Here is an 18108-nt window from a genome sequence, read left to right on the forward strand (position 1 = left end):
TTTCACAGAAAAGCAGGGTTCATAAAAGGTTTGAGAAAAGTGTGAAAATACATTTGGACATATTGGATTTATCCCACAAAGGCAAACTCATGACAATATCAGAAGATAACAGCACATACTAAACCATATCTAATAAAACAAACTTGAAGCCTTCTTAATTAGCCTGGGTGCTGAGAAGGCGTTTGATTTGGTGAGCTGGCTTTTTCTATATACTATACAATAAAACCGTCAAGTCGGATTAAAATACATGGGTACATCACAGACAATATTATATAAGAGCGTGGCTGGAGACAGGGATGCCCAATCTCACCGTTACTCTTCGAGCTATACACTGTATAACAGCCTTCTGACAAAAATATCCCATTCTACAGACTATACATTAAAGACAGGTGGGAAAAAACGGGTTAGTCTTACTATATCACACGAGGCCTGGCTTGATGTATGTCAATTAAAGTGGAAATGTACATATTCAGTCCCTCCAAGATTTTTTTTGTGAGATTGTTGCGGCCCAAAATGCCTGATTTCGCGGGAGCTTTTGTAAAAAAAATGCGATAAAAGTTGCGATGTCTTTTGTATGTTTGTTGCAATGAAGTTGCGGGAGACAGTGAAAGTTGAAAAAAAGTTGTGATTTTTTTGTATAGTTCTTTAAAAATAAAAAGGAAACTTGTTTTGGGGAGAATAAAATTACTCTGGGCTGAGTTTTCCTAGTAACCAAAAAGGCTCAGGATGCTGCAAATGTTGGTATAATATGAAAATGGCTGGTGGATTTAAGACAAAAAATAATAATTTATTGAATGAATCAAATTTGAACATATCTGTCAGTTGATCTTTACATTGTTAGTTAATTTCCTATCCTGGCCTGGGACACACATTCATACGGTTTGATAAAGTACTGACTTTAACTTATCGTTGCACTTACAATAACGAGCGTAGCTGTCCTCAGTTTAGGTCATTGTGTCGTCTCATCTCCTTTTTCTCCTGCATCCACTGTGTGTGTGTTGTTTGTGTGTGTGTGTTTGTGTGTGTGCAAGCGTCAGTCGCGGGGGGAACAGAGCAGTAGCCCCACCCGCTGCAGAGAGCCGGCAGCCAGGATGATAACGGCAGCAACTTCAGCGACTTTTAAATCGTTAAAGTCTACTTTGATGTTAAAATGTATCGGACGGTCTGAAATGTTCTGCACGGTCTTTCGCTGTACGTTTTGTTGGTAAAAGAGTCACACACACGTCTCGTCTTCATATCAAAAACAAGGAAATGATCAACCCGTTCTCACTCCCAATTGGTCATTGGCTCTCAGAGTGCACGTGGGACTGCTGTGATTGGTTGAAGTCGCGGGAAACTTCAGGTTATTGGTCAAATGTGCGGAAAGTTGCAGTGATTGGTCAAAATTGCGAGTCGCACCAAATTCGCGGTGATTGGTTGAATTCGCGTGAATTGGCGTGATCGCGACATCGCGAAATCTTGGAGGGACTGCATATTGCAGGAGTTTGGTTGGCAATGTCTTATTCCATTTTTTAAGATTACGAAGGTTTTTCTTTCTGTAGATTTAAAACCTATTGAAACATGGGAACTCCTAACCCTAACCCTAACCCTCCTAACCCTAACCCTCCTAACCCTACCCTTCAAGTATGATAAAAAACAGTTACGAACAGGGCCGGCTAAGCCAACAGAGACATGAAGCCTTTTAATTTAAATGTTGTGGTCAACAGTGTCAAAAGCAGCAGTGAGATCAAGCAGTACTAAAATTGAACATTTTTGTGAGTCAGGCTGTTTCTGTGCTGTGATTGGTTCTGAATCCTGATTGGTCTGTATCACATATTGTGTTTTTGAAAGATATGCATCCAGTTGTTTATATACAGTTTTTTTTTTTTTCAAGTATTTTACTTATAAAAGAGAGATTGGAAATTGGTCTGTAGTTATTAAGTGTACCTGGATCCAGAGTGTTTTTCTTTAACAGAGGTCAGACAGCAGCACATTTAAGAGAAGCATAAATGCCAGTCTGCAGAGAGCAATTAATAATATTTATATAGTATTTATAAAGCAATAAAAGACCGATTTCAACAGTTCGGTAGGGATGGACTCAAGAGAACAAGTGCTAGACTTTATGCGCTGAATCACTTCCTCTAGACCTTTGGAGTTGGCAGATAAGAAAGTTGACATTGAGCTTGTGGCAGTAAATTGGGGTGACGGTGGAGCGGGGCTAGATTTATTGCTGCAATAGATTGTTATATTATCTCTAATATGACACACGTTTTCTTGGAAAAAGACAGCAAATTCAACACACTTAGTTGATGAGAGGAGCACGTGAGGAGTAGGTAATTTATGCTTTGATTTAGTAGCTAAAAGCTGGACCCATGTCTGCTCCCTTGACATATATTAGGCTGCATGTACTGTAGGCCTACTGTTCTGTACTGGAAGTGTACACTTTTTGTAGGTTCGATTTATGTGTACAGTTTTTACCGACTTTGTTATAAAAGATGCTAAATATCCACGTGAATATTGTGTTTATTTCGCCTGCAGTTGTGACATGGCTTTGTGTTAATGAAAAGTACATCTTGAAATGTGAATGAGCATTGTAGGCTAGCATTTAGCCTATCATTGGGAGTTTATGTGCAACAGCAATATTTTCGACAGCAGCTGAAGGCATCACATGTGACAGCGGAAGATAAGGCCTGTACCGTGTGGATGTATTGCTGCACCCTGTGTTGAGTCTGCTGATAACACGAGGGGTTCATTAGAGTAAAACAGTGACAACACAGAGCTTAAACACACAGGGAACACAAAGAAAAAGGAGCTACTACTGAAAACCTTTGCCACTGGGTGTCACTCTTCTACTGCAGCACACAGAGCTGAAGTATGAGTTATCGTTACCTATTGTCCAGTCTTTAATTTCATGTGTCAGGTCCAGGGCTTGATATTAGCACCTGCCAACCCGGCAGTGGCGGGTAACACAGTTACTCTTACTAGCCACTTTGGCGGGTGGCATGCCTTTATGTTGTAACACTGGTGGCTGGAGTACTGTGCCACCGGGCCGCCGCCTGACACAGGAACACAGCTGTGACCCAGTGTGCAGCTTCAGCCCAGAGTAAGCCCTGACTGCAGCAGTACGCAGATCGAGGAGTGGCTCAACGTGGGTGGAGCTAAACGTTTGACTCCGCACACTTGCCCAATAGCAACCGGAAGAGGAAGAATGTGTGTCTTGCACAGGACTTTCACCCCGGAAACCAGGGATCATGTCCCGCGTGAGGCGTTTCATTTCCCCGTTGTTGTTTTCCTAAACCCAACCGTCCCGTTGTTGTTGCGCTTCCCCCAGAGACCGCTGATCGTGGCCCGCGTGTGTGGTTTCCTTTCCCCATTCTTCTTTTCCTAAACACAACCGTCCCGTGTTGTCCCGCCCCCCCAGAGACCGTGGATTGTGTCCCGCCGTGTGAGACGTGTGTCCTTTCCCCGTTCTTCTTTTCCAAAACCCAACCTCCGTATAGATGCTTCCCATTACGTGCTGACCACCACGAAATAAACAAGATAATCGTGTCCGTGTACACAAATCAATAGATTAAAAATAACGTGCCCATTTCACGAACTGCTGTGAGAACGCCCACATCGTTTGAGAATGTGCTGCCTGATCTCCGCCACCAGATGGCGCCTGCGCGGAGTCAAACGTTTAGCTCCGCCCACATTTAGCCCAACCCCGATCTGCGTACTGCAGTCAGGTGCAATTGCCATCTGATGGCGGAGATCAGGCAGCACATTCTCAAACGATGTTGGGGTGAGGGACGCCCAGATAGCTCAGTTGGTAGAGCGGGCGCCCATATATAGAGGCCAGGGTTCGACTCCAACCTGCGGCACCTTTGCTGCATGTCATTCCCCCTTTCATGTCTTCATCTGTCAAAATAAAGACTGAAAATGCCCAAAAAATGATCTTTAAAAAAAAGGGAGTATGTTGTTTATTGCTTTATACATTATTTGTGCCGTTTGGAAATGAACCAGATCAATGAATTTCAGTGTTTTTGATTTTAGGAATAGAGAGTAGTACTCATTTACATTTTAAAGGGGGGGTTTATCTGGGTCTTCAAGTTAATTGTAGCATAATATTGTCAACTTTATTCAAATTTAATTTCATTATTCATGTTTCAGGTCTAACATATAGTTTAATGTCATGTTTCAGGTCTAACATATAGTTTTAATGTCATGTTTCTTTTTGCCTGACTGACTAGAGGCTGAAATGACAAAAAAAGTAAATGCGAGTGATATTTCCCATCAGAGTTGTGCCCATCACACCAAAAGTGGAATGTTGTCCCAGACTGGCTGGCCAGTAGCCGCATGTGTTTAAGTGCTTCTTATTCTGCAGCTTTGTAATCCCCATCACCATTTCTTCCCCAGAGATGTCCTTTCCTACTACAATTATTGTTGGCACAGATATGTATTGAATGTAGATTAGTTGATTTTCAATAACAAATGTGTTAAGTATAAACCCAGAGGAGTCTTAAAATGGAATACAGTTAAAATGTTTCACCTTCAGGGAAGAAGTGTATATAGTTAGTCTCTCCTGCCTCCTGCTCAGTTAACGCTGTGAAGGCAGTACCTGTGATTGATCGTGGTGAGATGTAAAATGTCATCCAGCCTGAAGCTGAGCTGACTGGCACCTGTAAGTCCACCTCAGGCATGGAAGAAGCAGACGGTGAATGTAGCTGATCAGAGTCCAGAAAATAAATAGAAGAATATGCTGATTTTCACAAGTAATGTAGCAGGTTGTGGTCTACAACAAAGAAAAATAACAGATACTACATCCGTCCAAAAATATCCTAGACATGGATGAAAACAAATTTTAGGGATATAGGCATGTTCAAGGGGCCCTCAGTCTAATAATAATAAAAATTCATTTTATTTATGGGCGCCTTTCATAGCACTCAAGGACACCTTACAGTTAGAACAAGCAAAAACACAGTTAAAAAGACAAATATAATGAAATTAAAATGAACACATTTGAAAGATTGAGCTAGAAAATTAAAATAAAGCAATCTATCCATTATTTTGATGGAGAGTGGAGTCATGTGGGGTAGGCCTTTCAGAAAAGGTGGGTTTTGAGGGAGGTTTTAAAGGTGGGTAGAGACTCTATGGTACGGATGGATAGCGGGAGGGAGTTCCAAAGGCGAAGAGCAGAATGGCTGAAGGCTCTAAACCCCATTGTGGACTGGCGGGCAGGAGTGAAAAGCAGTGAGGAAGAGGACGATCGGAGTGTTCGGGATGGAGTGTAGGGCTGAATGAGATCAGAGAGGTATTGAGGAGCGAGATTATGGAGGGCTATGAAGGTGAGAAGAAGAATGTTAAAGTCAATATGGTATTGGACAGGGAGCCAGTGCAGTTGTTTAAGAAGTGGAGTAATGTGCTCAGTTGTTGGGGTTCTGGTGATAATACGGGCAGCTGAGTTTTGGACCAATTGGAGTTTATGGATGGACTTGTAGGGTAAACCAGAGAGGAGGGAGTACAATAATCAATACCGGAAGTGACAAGAGCGTGGATGAGAGTAGCAGTATTATTGGGTGTAAGTGATGGACGAAGACGGTGTATGGTGCGTAAGTGAAAGTAAGCAGACCAGGTGAGATTATTGATGTGTTTTTCAAAAGAAAGTGTGTTATCGAGGATGACACCAAGGCTCTTGACCTGAGTGGAAGAGGGGACTTTGAATTGTCGATGAAGAGTGAGAAATTGGGACATTTTGCTTGAGTGGATTTGGAGCCAACAAGGAGAATTTCTGTTTTGTTACTGTTTAGTTTGAGGAAGTTATGAGTGAACCAGGTTTTAACTTCACCTAAACAGTCAGACAGGGAAGATGGAGGGAGCATGGAAGTGGGTTTGGTGGACAAGTAGAGCTGGGTGTCATCCGCGTAGCAGTGAAATTGAATATTGTATTTCCTGAAAATAAAACCTAGAGGAAGTACAGTAAGTAAATTATAAAAAGGAGGGGCCCCAGGACTTAGCCCTGGGGAACACGTATGTATGCAAACATACATCCGCATTTTATGTTTAAGAGTGACATTTTAAGTGGTTTCATTAGAGATTTGCTATGGTTGTTTTTAAAGCTGCAAAGACTACTATTAAATTAATCATTAATACCATTAATAATTTTTTTATGAAAAACAATTCTCTGCTTCCAGCTTGTTAAATGTATATATTTTCTAGTTTCTTTACTCCTCTGTGACAGTAAACTGAATATCTTTGAGTCGTGGACAAAACAGCTGTGGAAAACACAACATTTTATAGACCAAACAACTGATCGATTAATCGAGAAAAATAATCGACAGATTCATCGACAATGAAAATAATCATTAGTGATGCATTTTTTAAACCGCTTACATACGGCATAACGCTAGTTAACATACAGCAGGTTAACGTTAGCCTGCCCTTAGCTAGTAATGCAGAACTGAGTACTTTAATATCTGTTTATTTAACACAAGTAATATCGTTATGGCTATATTCAATGTTGTTGCGATATTCAACGTTAAAAATTGCCGATAGCTTAACGGTGTAATGTGTGTCTGTATTTCAATGGAAAGGAATCCAACACTGGGACGTAACGTTACAACAGTCTGCAGCTGAAGACACAGAGGAGCCTAGCTGACCTGTGAGACACCATGGACACTACCGCTGTGTAGAAACAACAGAGACCGGACTTAGTGATGCATTTTGGTCCTGCTCCTCAAGCTTGTTGTTATTGATAAGAGGACACATCTGCTGTTTTTGCACAGTTTATACAAATAAAAAGAATATTTTTCCGTCATTTCATTCTGTTAAAAAAAAAAAAATCGTGAGGAAATCATATCGTGAACTTAAAATCGTGTATGGAATCATGAGTTGATTGTGTTGTTACATCATTACCACCAACACTACGGCTTGCATCTTGTGTTACATTGAAGGCCATGCACTACTTTTTTGTTCAGTCCTTATTTGCTGTGTATTTAATTTTAGTCCTACTGAGCAGAAGTGAAAGCTGTATGGGTGGTTGCGACATTTCAGTATTCCCCCCTTGATGAGTTATTTGTGTGATCGAAGCGGATCCTTTTGCCAGCATGAAATATGACTGAGCAAATATCTCTGACAGTTGATTCACAAAAGGCTAATTGATGTTAATATTTAATATAATTGTTCCCTGATAAGAATAATTGCTGTTTTTTATATCTCTCAGGTCTCTCAGAAGACACTATGCTCTATATTAATTGCGTCCAAAATTGTATTCTTTGTAGAAATTTATGTTATTATCATCATCTGAGTGGTTTAATTTATAGATAAGTCCACCCAAATGTTACATTTGTTGTAAATATTTAAGAACCTGAAGTAATCAGAATTACCAAATATGAGTTTGAAACCTGATTCGCATACTACAGCTCCTCACGTTTCTAGGGATGCCCAACATGTCCATATCTACTGTGGAATTATGGAGAAAAGCCAGAAAAGCCAGTTCATACAATTCCAACACAGTCTCACTCCCTACTCGTCAAATGTCTGACGCATGGTCAAGGACCCCAGGCGTTAATTTTCAACGCCAGGGGGGTACCCGTTGCGTTATTTTTCGACGAGGGGTCCGTCAGATAGACATTCATGTTATCCCTCACCGTCAGATATAGACAAAAATTAAAAACACGCCCCCTTAACTCGAAATCTGTGACAGTTTTATTATTGGTATTTTTAGCCCAATAACAGCTGTTTTAATCAACATTATTCATGAGATCTTATCATGGTTTATATGTATTTCTTTTAATGTTATTATTTCAGTCTATTTGGGCCAGGGAAGCTGGATTGCTTGTTTGTTTATTTATATTTTTTAAACTATAACGCTACATCTATCAACATTTATTTAGATGTTGTCATGGTATACATTTTTTTATTTTAATAATGTTATTTCGGTCTTATTACTGGTGAAATATTACAGTATACTGTAATACAGAACATTACGATATGATCCAAGCTGGGCGCATTCAAAGCTGATATCCCACAATGCAATGCGGGCATTCATTCACAGAATCGGACCGTGATCAGTGGTTCTTTAACGACAGTATCGCTTCAATATACATATATACAGTCAGTGGTTTAGTCACCAGCAACAACACATTGCTCAGCTTTGTTCCAGTAAGTTATGCACTGTAATAACGTTTAAAAACATCCACGGAAGTGACGTAGTAATTAGGAACTACCGCTCCTCGTCTGTGAAAGAATGTTGCACGTGAGAATTTACACAATAAAATACCAATAATGAAAAAATAGTGTTTTATGCTAAGCACTTTGATTTGCCTTATATATACTATATAAAAAACCTACAGTTGAGTGTTTAGAACTACAGCCTAATGGCTTGTTTGACTAATGGGCATTTGATTTAACTTGTAGGCCTACTGTTGTGAAAAACAATAAACTATATACATATTTTTTATTTTATTTTTCATACATAGCCTACTTATTTAAAAACGCAATTTTCTAATTTTGATTGGTTGATGACTATTAATAGCAAATACTAAAGGGAAAAAAACATGAGTATATTTATGTGTGGGACTTAGTTTGATTTAATATCACACTGCATTATTAGTTGTTTTAAATAAATGACTTTTTTGAAATATCAATTTATGGAAGGCCTAACATAATAATTATTTTATTCAGAAGATGATCCTCATAGTCACTATGGTTACAGCTTGTAGCCATCCTAACCTGTGTAGCCTTTACTGAGACTACCTTTTCAAAATTAAGAAGGGACTAGTTTTAGGAAGCATTTTCAGGAAATTAAAAAGATAATCAGATTGTTGCTGAGGTTTTACTTCACAGAGTAAGATGTACTGTATATAGCTTTGTATATACAACATGTGTTTTGGCATTTTTGACACACTTCTACCTCAGCCTACATACTGCATACTGCACACAGACAAAACTCACACATCTCACTCAACCATTTCACAAGCTGAGGAAAGGGTTGTGACATGGGTCAGAGGGTATCAGAGGTCATAAATGATGAACCAATCCATCGGCTCTGCTCTATAGGCACCTTGGTGTTTATATGGACAACACCTTTGAGTGGAAGGCCCATGTTCAAAGTGTGTGTTATCATTTAGCGCAGACACTCACAGTGAATCAGAGGGTTTATGTTATACAAGGCTGCATTACAGAGTATTCAGTTCTAGACTGTCATGAAGGTTGTGAAGAGGAATAGAAACCAGTCTCTCCAGGCAAGCACAGATAATATGGTCTGATTTATCTTTATTCTCCATGCCAAGTATGAGCTCTTAACTGTTTGTGAAAGGTGAGCAATAGATTGTGGCTGTGTGATGTGCTTCAGTCTGACTACATATCACTTTGTTTATGTTGTTTTGTATTGTAAATATATGTCAGCTGTGTGATAAAACAATATGTCAAGTGTTATGTGTGAAGCATTTGAACTATGAAATGAAAAACGTTGTCAGAGGACTATAGCAAACACATCGTTGGAAAGGTCTCAACCTGGACAGTAACATATGTCAGTCTGAAGAGGATACATGGCTCCTGCTTTGAAATATTGACATCTGAACTTTGAACCCAGTCCATATTTGAAGGCTTGTCATTTAGCAACAGAAGGTGCTACACACATAGGACCAGCTGTTATAGAAGGTACTACACACATAGGACCAGCTGTTATAGAAGGTACTACACACATAGGTCCAGCTGTTGTAGAAAGCTCTGGACCTCAGCTGTCATGTAGATATGGTCACCAAAGTTTACCCACTATAAGCACTGTCAAATATGGTAATAAGCTATTTTCACCTATTTAACAATTCAATTTTTTTTTTAAATATGATGACACCAGTGTGTTCCCCATCCCATAAAACCCCAGGGTGTATCCAAAATTCTACACTGCCAACTTCTAATTATGAGAAATATACCAATATACTTTAAAACTACAACTCCCATAAGAGACGCGCAACAGAAGCTGTTTCAAAGCTTGTGCACTTGTAGTTCTTCCGGGGTGGGTGGGAGGCCCGCCGGCTGGCCGAGCAAACAACACATGAGACAAATACATGAAACTGTATTTTATTATTATTGTTAGCTTTATTGTTTACATTCTCAAATACAACGTTAGACAAAAACATCAATATTACGAATATTATGTATTTTGTATCTTCTTATTCGCCGAGCGGCACGTACTACGGAGTATTTAGTGGATTTTTTAAAATGTTGTTACGGTGCATAACTTACTGGAACAAAGCTGAGCAATGTGTTGTTGCTGCTGACTAAACCACTGACTGTATATATGTACATTGAAGCGATACTGTCGTTAAAGACCCGCTGATCGCTGTCCAATTTTGTGAATGTATGCCCGCATTCCATTGTGGGATATCGGCTTTGAATTACAGCATACTGTAATATTTCACCTGTAATAAGACCGAAATAACATTATTAAAATAAAGAAATGAATACCATGATAACATCTAAATAAATGTTGATAGATGTAGCGTTATAGTTTTAAAATATAAATAAACAAAAAAGCAATCCAGCTTCCCTGGCCCAAATAGACCGAAATAATAACATTAAAAGAAATGCATATAAACCATGATGAGATCTCGTGAATAAATGTTGATTAATTCAATTCAATTCAATTCAATTTTATTTATAGTATCAAATCATAACAAGAGTTATCTCAGGACACTTTACAGATAGAGTAGGTCTAGACCACACTCTGTAATTTACAAAGACCCAACAATTACAGTGGTTCCCTCAAGAGCAAGCAGTGGCTATTGCGACAGTGGCGAGGAAAAACTCCCTTTTAGGAAGAAACCTCGGACAGGACCAGGCTCTTAGTAGGCGGTGTCTGACGGCACCGGTTGGGGGTGTGATGAACAGTGGCAATAGTCATAATAAAGATAATGGGACAGTGACTACAATGGTGGTCGTAGTAGTTCATGTCATAGTAGGGCACAGCAGGGCGTTATGGGGCGTAGTGTGGCACAGCAGACCATGGGTGGACGCAGTAGGACGCAGCAGGACATAGCCGGACACTGCGGGGAATCGCAGAGCGTAGCAGGGTGTAGCAGGTCCACAGCGACAGCAGGTCTTGGTGCCACCCTAATCCAAGGCGATATTCTGGGTGAAGAAGAGACATAGGGAGTAAACTCCCCAGAGATAGGTTAGTAACAGGCATTTCTGGGACAAGGATGCACACAAACGGAAAGTGAAATGAGGGAATAAATAGCAGGTCATTGTGTCATTGGAAGGAACGAACTTCCCCAGCAGTCTAGAGTTATAATAGCATAACTAGGAGAGGCAGGCTAAAGAGAGGAGCCGGATTGGGCTTGAACTCTCTCCTGCCGGATCGGGCTGTATGGCCTGCCTCCCTCTACTCTCACTATATTATTGATTATATGATAGGTAGATCAGATGACTATGAGGAGAAGCAGAGAGAAGCAGGGGTGCTGTGTCTGCAGCTATACACCCTGCCCCGCCGGTCTAGGCGTACACTGCAACTCCTCACTCCCTAACTGTAAGCTTTATCAAAGAGGAGGGTTTTCAGATTATTCTTAAATGTGGTGACGGTGTCTGCCGCACCGAACCCAGACTGGGAGCTGGTTCCACAGGAGAGGAGCCTGGTAGCTGAAGGCTCTGGCTCCCATTCTACTTTTAGAGACTCTGGGAACCACAAGTAGCTCTGAGTTCTGGGAGCGCAGTGCTCTAGTGGGACAATAAGGTACTAAAAGCTCTTCTAGATACGATGGTGCTTGGCCATTTAGAGCTTTGTTGGTCAGGAGAAGGATTTTAAATTCAATCCTGGATTTTACAGGAAGCCAATGCAGAGAAGCTAATACAGGAGAAATATGATCTCTTCTCTTAGTTCTTGTCAGAACACGTGCTGCAGCATTCTGGATCAGCTGGAGAGTCTTAAGGGACTTATTTGGGCAACCTGATAGTAAGGAATTACAGTAGTCCAGCCTGGACGTAACGAATGCATGGACTAGTTTTTCAGCATCGTTTTGAGATAGGATGTTCCTGATTTTGGCAATGTTACAAAGATGAAAAAAGTTTGTTCTAGAGGTTTGTTTTAAGTGGGCGTTAAAGGATATATCCTGGTCAAAAATGACTCCTAGATTTCTGACTGCTGGAGGCCAGGGCAATGCCATCCAGGGTAGCTATATCTTTAGATAATGAAGTTCGGTGGTGCTTGGGTCCCAGCACAATAACTTCCGTTTTGTTTGAGTTTAACATCAGAAAATTGTGTGTCATCCAGGATTTTATATCTTTAATGCACGCTTGAAGTTTAGCTAATGACCGCTTTCGTCTGGCTTAATTGACAGATATTATTGGGTGTCGTCTGCGTAACAGTAAAAGTTAATTGAGTGTTTCCTAATAATATTGCCTAGGGGAAGCATATATAAGGAGAATAGAATTGGTCCAAGCACTGAGCCTTGAGGAACGCCATGGCTAACTTTAGCGTATTTGGAGGGTTTATCGTAAATATTAACAAATTGGGATCACTCAAAGAAATAGGACTTAAACCAGCTTAGTGCGATTCCTTTAATGCCAACTAAATGTTCCAGTCTCTGTAACAGGATGGTATGGTCAATAGTGTCGAATGCAGCACTAAGATCCAATAAGACAAGTATGGAAACAAGTCCTTTGTCAGCAGCAGTTAGAAGGTCATTAGTGATTTTCACCAGTGCCGTCTCTGTGCTATGATGCATTCTAAATCCTGACTGAAGGTCTTCAAATAGACTATTTATATGTAGAAAGTCACACAATTGATTAGCGACTAGCTTCTCAAGGATTTTGGAGAGAAAGGGAAGGTAAGATATAGGTCTATAGTTGGCTAGGACCTCAGGATCGAGGGTGGGTTTTTTCAGAATAGGTTTTATCACAGCTACTTTAAAAGACTGCGGTACTTGACCTGTTAATAAAGACATATTGATTGTGTCTAGTAATGTGGTGTTGACCATGGGTAGTGCTTCTTTAAGTAGCCTCGTTGGAATGGGGTCTAAGAGACAGGTAGTTGGCTTAGCTGAAGAGACCCTTAACATTAATTGTTGAAGGTCTATAGGAAAAAAGCAGTCCAAGTATGTATCAGGTCTTATCTTTCTCTCCAGCCCTCCTGCGCCCAATGGTGAGCCGTTAGAAGGTGTGGGCAGAAGGTGATGAATTTTATCTCTAATTGTTATAATTTTATCATTAAAGAAGGTTTATTATTTTGTTTTTTTTAGATTAAAACCCTAATAGAAAGATTTAAAGAATGCAACAACCCTTTGGATTTAGATTGAGTTTACATTGATAGCATATGATTAATTCCTAGGTAACATATTAGCTTCATGAATAAAATCTTCTGCCATATAATCAGAAAGAAAAGTCTGGAGAATGTCTCAGAGACACAAAGTCATCTTTGTGTTGACAGTAGGTAACAAACTTTTAGCTAAAAGATACAAAAACATGCCCTCAACTGGATGCAAAAGTAACATTTGCATCCTTAATCTGTCCATTTATGGGATAGTAATAATAGTAATCATTAGACATGTTCATGCAGCTGGGAGAGCCAACTTTGTTCATGTGTTTAGCTTGGTAAATTGCTCTTTAATACAAATGCATATAAAGCTTTGAAAAGGTCAATAATCTGAACTGGATTTCATGGAACTGGCAGTGTTTCCCTCTCCACTCTCCTGCATGATAATATTACAGTTCATCTACAAAACTCTATTACGAGTATATGCTTAAAATACACAACACACGTCAAAGTGTCTCATCTTGTTTCATTGAATATTTCTGGCCTCTTTTTCCGTTTATGTCGTGTTTTTTGTTTTGTTTTTTGTTTGTTTTTTACATTTTTGTCTCCTTTTTGTGTGTTTTTTTCACTTTGTTTTAGAACATGCTGTGACAGACCCTAACCCACTCTAACACTAACCCAACATCTGGATGTCCAAGTGAAGTCCAGCTTGCTCCAAACTCTGTTAAGAGTATTTTTAAAATAAACAACACATGTGACTCATTGTCAAGTGTCTCATTTTGTTTCACAGAAGATTTTGATCCCAGGATTCTTGTCAACTTGTGATTCCATTAAAACTGTTTGGAGTTTGCATATGAGGAGACCCAGAGCCATGTCTTTCTCTATCACTCTGAGGAGACCTAATGAGAGAAACCTCCTGCAGTCAGTTAGCCTGAACACGACGGGGGGGTTATCCTTGGTGAACAGCGACATCTAGTGGTCGCATCGCAGGAAAGCAGGTTCACTTTCTACAGCCTTTAAAAATGGGACTATTTTACAAGAGAACAGAAAGATTTCAATGATTAAACATTGCATTTTGATTCTGATTTGTAAAGCAGTTGTGCTGTTCCATCTCCAGAAGGCCTGTGCTTCTCAAAGGGGATGGTTTTCTTCTTCAACAGCCCCACAGTCCTCAGGTTTGGGCTTTAGAGGCTCCTGGTTTGGTTTCAGGTGTCTCCTTTGTGAAGTGTTAGTACTGGAAACATAGCAAACAGTTTCTCTTATCGTGACAAACTTCTGCGTTATGTTGTAGTTTCTTCAAACGAGACACTGTGACAGAGATATATATCTCTGTCAATCTGTTTATTCTGGTGACAAATGCACAACCAGCCCCTCCTCATCAGCTAAAGCGGCCGCTCTTTAAGCTTTAAGGATGTTTTCCCTCCCTCGGACACGCTACATTCAATAACGTGACCCGATTTACACTCACCTTGAAGATTATTAGGAACACCCTACTAATAGCGTGTTTGACCCCCTTTCGCCTTCAGAACTGCCTTAATTCTTTGTGGCATTGATTCAACAAGGTGCTGGAAGCATTCTCTAGAAATGTTGGCCCATATTGATAGGATAGAATCTTGCAGTTGATGGAGATTTGTGGGATGCACATCCAGGGCACGAAGCTCCCGTTCCACCACATCCCAAAGATGTTCTATTGGGTTGATATCTGGTGACTGTGGGGGCCATTTTAGTACGGTGAACTCATTGTCATGTTCAAGAAACCAATTTGAAATGATTTGAGCTTTGTGACATGGTGCATTATCCTGCTGGAAGTAGCCATCAGAGGATGGGTACATGGTGGTCATCAAGGGATGGACATGGTCAGAAACAATGCTCAGGTAGGCTGTGACATTTAAACGATGCCCAATTGGTACTAAGGGGCCTAAAGTGTGCCAAGAAAACATCCCCCACACCATTACACCACCACCACCCAGTGGTAACAAGGCATGATGGCTCCATATTCTCATTCTGTTTACGCCAAATTCTGACTCTACCATCTGAATGTCTCAACAGAAGTCGAGACTCATCAGATCAGGCAACATTTTTCCAGTCTTGAAAGGTCTAATTTTGGTGAGCTTGTGCAAATTGTAGCCTCATCTTCCTATTTTTAGTGCAGATGAGTGGTACCCGGTGGGGTCTTCTGCTGGTGTAGCCCATCCGCCTCAAGGTTGTGCGTGTTGTTGCTTCACAAATTCTTTGCTGCATACCTCGGTTGTAACGAGTGGTTATTTGAGGCAAAGTTGATCTTCTATCAGCTGGAATTAGTCGGCCCATTCTCCTCTGACCTCTAGCATCAACAAGGTGTTTTCGCCCACAGGACTGCAGCATACTGGATGTTTTTCCTTTTTCAGACCATTCTTTGTAAATCCTGGAAAATACTCAAACCAGCCCGTCTGGCACCAACAACCACGCCACGCTCAAAGTTGCTTAGATTACCTTTCTGTCCCATTCTGACATTCAGTTTGGAGTTCAGGAGATTGTCTAGACCTGGACCACACCCCTAAATGCATTGAAGCAGCTTCCAAGTGATTGGTTGATTAGATAATTGCATTAACGAAAAATTGAACAGGTGTTCCTAATAATCTTCAAGGTGAGTGTAAAGTGGTTTTCACCCCTTTGGACACTTGTTCTCGTTCTTGAAAAAAGCCATCATGGCAGCCAAGGAGATCATGATTGCACTGATAAGTCTACCGTGCAAAAAAACGCAACTTCTTTTTATTAAAGATCGTACCGTAGACAGTAACGTTACAGTAGCCTACCATAGACATAGTCTATGTAGCCTACACAGTACAGCAGCAGAGCAGCAGCGACGATGACTCTCACGGACTTTCGCGGAGTTTAGCGTTTAACCAAACAGTTACATGAGTTCCACCCGTTCTCTTAATACGTCCATTGTTCCACCAATCAGAGGCATCACTGTTGGATTGTGGGATTGTTCAGGATTGTGGATAATGAAGTGCTTATCCAAGACATTGCGAATAAAAGACATTTGTCTCAAAACAAGGTTGGTGCCACATGAACTTTTGGCGTCTATATGAGCATATACAATCGCTCAGTCATGTCGTATCTGGTTTTAAGTCTACCATCGACTGTTACGATTTTATGGCTGAGAAATTGCATTGTATTTTTACTTCCGGAACAGGCTGTGGGCGGGACTGTAGAGCTCTATGGCTGCTACTTACTATCAAGGGGGTAAGCGTCTCCTCACAACCCGTAGATCCTATGGCACCATTTTGATGCTAATAAGCACTCACCCCCCGTTAGCATTCCATTGACTGCCATTCATTTTGGCGCCACTTTGACAGCGAATAACTTTACATCTGAAGAGTTTAAAGACTTTATTTGTCCATTGTTTATTTCTAAAGAAACACGACAATGTATAAAAGGCTCCATTACCTTGTACCTCACGTTATGGCTCCGTAGCAGACGTTTTTATAAAAATAGGCTAACGATTGTGTCATAACCACGCGACTTACTGTCGCATAGTACAGGAATTACCGTATAGTACAGGAGAAGCTCGCAGGCAGTTTGGACTTACATTAGCTGTTTAAGTTTAATTACTAATGTTAACTAGCATTTTAGTTAGCAATAATTAGCCTGTGCCTATGTTATCTCCTTACATATTGTAATGGCAAAATTATATTTAAGCATGATTCTTTATATTCTTGTCTTATTTCTGTTTTACTTTGTCTCACAATGCTGAAGGTGAGTTTTTTAAGAGCCACCAAGTCTGGGAACGTAATATGTACGCTGAACAGATAGGGACTACAAGGTCACTCTAAAACTATCTGTTATTTCTGCCTGGATAGTTGAGACTTCTCACATAGTTGAGATAAACCGGATGTCTAAACTTTGGGGTAGAAAGTGGTACAGAGGGGAAGAAGTGAAGTGGCTCCTGAATGTCTGACTATGTTTGATTGTAAGAAATGTGTGAGTCATGTTTAGAAAGAGGGGCATGTCTTTCTGTCTCACTGAAGATGCATATAAACTGTGTGCTTTTTCTCATTCGTTGAATACACTTTCCCACTGTGCTGTTGTACTTGTGAAACCGTGTTCCTATATTTGCAAATATAAATAAATACTCAAAGACCAAACTTTGGATTCATTCTCAGTAACTTAGTTTCATTTCTTGTGTTTTTAATCTACTCTCCTGCTGTTAACAAGAAAACTTCCACTACAATATACCTACGCTCTCCGTCTCTGCAAGATTGGGAATGATTGAGATTTCTCTTGGCACAGCTACCAGAAGACTTACAACTTTCAGACACGTTGCTCATGTCACATCTACGTCGTCTCTCTCAGTTGGAGTCTGCGCAGTAACGCTCGGCGCTCACCGGAAAAGTGCTTCTAATATCCTTCACTGGTCTCCGTCCAGAGCATAGACTGTATATAAGAATGGACCAACAGATCCCGCTGCTCTGGACGGAGACCAGTGAAGGATATTAGAAGCACTTTTCCGGTGATGGCTGAGCGTTACTGAGCAGCCTCCAACTGAGAGAGACGACGTAAATGTGCCGTTAGCAACCTGTCTGAAAGTTGTAAGTCTTCTGGTAGCTGTGCCAAGAGAAATCTCAATCATTCCCAATCTTGCAGAGACGGAGAGCGTAGGTATATGTAAGGAGATAACATAGACACAGGCTAATTATTGATCACTAAAATGATAGTTAACATTAGTAATTACACTTAAACAGCTAATGTGAGACGCGCTTCTCCTGTACTATACGGTAATTCCTCTACTATGAGACAGTAAGTCGCGTGGTTATGACACAATCATTAGCCTATTTTTACAAAAACGTATGGAGCCTTTTATACATTGTCGTGTTTCTTTAGAAATAAACAATGGACAAATAGAGTCTTTAAAC

At 40.4% G+C, this 18108-nt stretch overlaps 1 long non-coding RNA gene across 1 annotated transcript; it reads left to right on the plus strand.

The window, feature by feature from the left end:
* The first annotated feature begins 1902 nt into the window (after window positions 1–1902).
* Window positions 1903–13778, plus strand: LOC116043177. The gene is made up of 3 exons (XR_004103414.1): window positions 1903–1912; window positions 11571–11573; window positions 13691–13778. It is a non-coding gene; the product is annotated as an uncharacterized LOC116043177 (long non-coding RNA).
* The last annotated feature ends 4330 nt before the right edge of the window (window positions 13779–18108 follow it).

The sequence above is a fragment of the Sander lucioperca genome, chromosome 8, assembly GCF_008315115.2.
Source record: "Sander lucioperca isolate FBNREF2018 chromosome 8, SLUC_FBN_1.2, whole genome shotgun sequence".
NCBI lineage: Eukaryota > Metazoa > Chordata > Actinopteri > Perciformes > Percidae > Sander > Sander lucioperca.